Raw genomic sequence first — 4,802 nt, 5'->3', positions numbered from 1 at the left:
GAGACTCAAAGATTCAAGTCAGTAAAATGATCCGATCTTTCCATCACTAGAACAGACGACAACGTTATCCAAACGATTCCCGTTCACACGGATCCGCGAAAACGACAAAAAGCGCTGTGTAAAAATGCATGCCAGGCCAGTAGTTGGCGATGTCACTTTGTAACAGAAACACTACGTGCATGCGCACATAAAAATTCTGCCACAGAGCGGTGAATACAAACAATGAAGATGGCGAAAACGTCGAGCAATTTTGTCAGGACGGACGATGAGGTTGCTTTATTACTACAATTACTTTGCTGGAGAAATCTTGAGCAGCACAAACACAGTCCTGTAGTCCGCCATTGTAGTTTTCAATGTCTCACATGTTGTTTTGAAGTACTCACGCACATGCCTATAGCCTGAACACGTAATACGCGTGCGCATGACGTCATCATTTTCACAAATTCGTGTTTTTGTATGTTTACACGGAGACGATAACGGCATCGTTTTCAAAAACGTGCACTTTGAAACCCGATTTCAAAAGTTTGCGTTTTCAGGCCCCAAAATGAACAGCCAAAACGCATAAAAAGTTTTCCATTTTTAGTTGAAAACATTGTCGTGTAAATGGCCCCTTAGATACGGACATCGCCTGTCAATCAACTCGCTAACGCGTATGCGCATTTCGTGTTTTTAGCGTCAACATTCGCTTGAGTGAAACACGATTGATTCATTGATTCACACACACTGCATTAAAAAAATAAAAAGGCAGAGGGATTATAAGACTAGTGTTCCACTGGCCACGACATGATACACAGGGTGAAATACTGGCTCAATTCACTGACTTATGCAGCCGAACTGCTCCATGATACAGCTCCCCATAACAGGGAGAATGGGATGAGAAAAGCTGACTCTGGCTCAGTGGCTCCGAGGAACGTTCTACATGGTTTGTGTACGCAGAGAAAATGTCTTTTATGTTTCTAAAAATATTCTAATTTTTTGTTTTATAATAAACAAGTAGTTTGATTCAAGAAACAAACAGTTTTTTATGAAATTTTGGTAGCATTAAAAACAATTCCATTCAAGTTGTATCAACATGCACCTCTGAAGTTGTGGCATCTGTACGCACCGTGGATCAACTCAAAACAAGCGTGCACTGAGATGACTTAAGTGAAAAATATTCATTTATTCATCAGACTTATTCCTTGAACATGTTAGGCTGGCATTCCCCACTGAATTTTATCCTGACTTTTGAAATACATCTTAAGTTGACTCTGACATTGTCAATGGGCACAGCACATGATGATATGATGCAGATGATATGATGCAAGTGTTGGACTTTGCTGCTTTAGGTAAGACAGTGGTTATTCTTCATTATTCATATTGGCTGCCATGTTGATGTAAAAACAAATCATGCATATTCATGTTATTGATTCTTTATTATAAATATGACTTGAAGGCCTACTTTCTAAATATCTGTTTACTATGTTGTTTTGACATGAGTGTTATACAGTAGCTAGCATGACCTGTAATGATCTCTAATGTATGGAATGTATGGCTTATTTGTATGGAATGCATAGCATAGCAGAGGAGAAAGTGGCTGTGAGAAAAAAGTAAAGCAAAAGTAACGCAAAAGTAACACCTTACTTTCCATAAAAAAGAACTTTTTAATTTAGTACTTTTTTTAAGGAGTAACGCAATATTCCAACGAGTTACTTTTAAAATTAACATTACCCAACACTGGTCGTTGCATTCTGAAGAAGCGGAGAAAGTCTGAGAAAGTGAGAATGGCACCAAAGCTGTAATTGGCATTTTTCTTCTCCTTATGTAACTCACTCTACTCGGCAAACAAAGAATTAGAAGCAGCATCTAATACCCTGTCTGACTTTACCATGTATTTGCCTTATGCCCATTCCTCCTCCAGTCTAACCGCAGGCATCTCTGGATGAGAGTACGAAGTAAATACAGGTGGGTGAGAGTTGTCCTTAAAGGAGTTTACAGATGTGGAATGGAAACAAAATAATAGGGACTTTAAGCAACAGCTGCAGATGGGACGCTACACAAAAATCATTAAGCAATAATGATGGTGGAACGGAGCATTTAATCATTAAAGAAAAAGGGTTGGCTATTTAAAACAGCAAGAGAAGGGATGCTTGCAGTGTTAAATAACTGTCAGAAGAAGAGTTTTATGCTTGTACGATATAAATAGCCTATGTCTAAAGCCTAGAAATTATTATTAATAGTCTACCGATATTTTTGAGGTTTTTTTAATTCAAAGCCAATAACTGTGTAATTTACCATAAGTTTTGAGGAGGATGTTTAGGCTATTTACTGTGTTTACTTTGCATCATCTCTTGTAAAACATATTCTAATATTTACTTGCCTAATCTGTCACGTACAATCGACTGTCACTATGGCAAAGAAGAAATGCTTTAGAAATTTTGGTTTCGACATCAGGAAGTGAGTGAAGTCACTTACACGCAATGGAACACAGAACACTATAACTGCACCTGCTGCTTGAAGTCCCTATTAAGAATGACGCAGCGTTATTTTTTGCTTTATGTGATGTCATGAAAGAACATATGTGTCCTGCAGAATATTCAGTGCAAGCCTGCATACCTTTAATAATGCGTTTTGTCATTTCTTTGTAGGTTCCCACGAAGAGTATCATGTATAAACATAAATACAGTACACACCGCATCTCTGTGAATGAGCGCAAGGTATTTTAGAATACAATTGAGAAAGTAGTCAAATTCAAATGTTTACATGGCTAACATTTTTCTTTTAATTAGATTATTTTAGGTCTACACCACCCCCTTCAATCGGATGGAAATTTCATTCAGATCCAGCTCAATCGGATCATTTTTGTGTTTACATGAATGCTTTTCAATCCGATTGAGCTATCAGTCGGATTATAAACGGATTATTTGGTTGCATGTAAACGTGGCCACTGTATCCATAGAGATTGCACCCACACAGAACATTTTCTAGTCCTGTATCCCACAATGCAATGTACTTGACTTGACCTTCCATTTCCAGTGTGACGAATGATTCTGAAGTAATATCAGCTGCGCATACTACTGTTGAAAGCGTCTGTTGCATAATGTTCTCTGTTTCGCATAGTAATTAAAAAAATTAATTATACACTGCAAAGTACTCAGCCAGTACTTAGCTTTATGGAATGATGGGTCACAACAGTGAGGCAAGGGAAGAGTAACCCCAAACCTTTAGTTGCAGATCCATTTACCAGATATTGGCACATCTAGTTTTCTTCTTCTTTAGTATCTCATATTCCACATGCAAGAATGTAACACGAACAGGCCATAACAGCCTTGAAGACCACTCGTGGTAAGACACTGCTGATAGCTTGTGCATCACGTCAATGAATTCACAATTAAACAAACCAATCTTTATAAAATGTCTTCTGAGTCTGATTATTCTGGTCCAGTTTACATGCGTATTACTAAGCATACATTTCTGTCTTGTGTTTCCAATCTTATGTTTCATATAGCAGAGTTTATATAGCTTTAATTAGCATGCTGTGCTTTAGCTGTAACAAAGTTTGCATAAAATCTTTACGGAAAGGTTGGGTCTTTAAATTCTTCCCCATAAATCATTGTCACTCCAGCCATACGTTCAGGTGGCAGTGCAATTCGTGCTCTTTTTTTTTTTTTAACGTTTGTAAGATGCCGTGTTAAATAAAAAAATAGTAAAATTTTTAAGCCAGGTTCACACTAATCCATTTTCGTTTAAAAATGCAATGATTTTGCAATGTTTATGCCTCTCATCCACAATGGAATGCTGTTTTCCTCCTTCCTAACTTAAACGGATCAGTGTGGACATGGCCTTAAAAACTAATATCAAGACCCCTGCTTTCTATTACATTCCGTTATGCTCCTAAACTGATCTCACAGTGAAATCGGAAACAGTAGGTTGACATTTCTTTAGCTAAAATCAGTCTGTGCTTACTGAAATGTGAAACACTACCCACGTCCATAAAGGGGCGCCAATAGCGAGTTGTGAAATGAGTTGTTTTCATCTGTACAGGCTGCAATACAGTGAAAAGGAATGCAAATTTGATTAACTCTACATCCCAACCCAAACTCCAAACCTAAATCTAACCGTCAGTGGAGTAAAAATTGAATGTTAGAGGAGAAAATGCAACCTCTGAATCGCGCTGGTCACTGATTATGCGAACACAATTACTTCCTGGTTTCATTCCAGGACCGAACAACACTGCTGATGCAATGCGCTTCTGGTCGCACCACAAGGGAAGGTAAGCATGCTGGAGCCAATGCAAAAATGTGCCGCTTGTTAGCGAGTCGGCATAATGTGTCCGATCCAAGGGTACTGGATCTCTCAGAATCAACATGCAGATTTCCCTTGTGATCATGTTGACACTCCATCTAGCTGTTTTTGAACACAATAATGTGTCTTATTTTAATGTCCCCTAAGAAATGCATCCAGTCGGGGTCTGGTGAATCCAAAGCACCATTACAGGGTTTCTGCAGGTATCATCAAATGCCATTTTTAACATTTTAATGCCATACATGACCCATGACTAACCACGGAGATATATATATATATATATATATATATATATATATATATATATATATATATATATACACACACAGACTATACATTTTTTAAATACCCATGTCCCAAATTCTGAATTGTAACCATTCAATTTGATAATGATGCAATGATGATAATCTTGGATATTTGAGAAAATCTACATAGTTTAAATAAACTGGATCACTCTGAACTGATTTAGAAATGGCTCAGGAGACAGCTTTAAATGTCAAACTTTATTTGCAGATATT

Source organism: Myxocyprinus asiaticus, chromosome 23 (genome assembly GCF_019703515.2).
Source record: "Myxocyprinus asiaticus isolate MX2 ecotype Aquarium Trade chromosome 23, UBuf_Myxa_2, whole genome shotgun sequence".
NCBI classification, from domain to species: Eukaryota; Metazoa; Chordata; class Actinopteri; order Cypriniformes; family Catostomidae; genus Myxocyprinus; species Myxocyprinus asiaticus.
The sequence above is the reverse complement of the archived record's forward strand: the minus strand, read 5'-3'. Positions refer to the sequence as shown.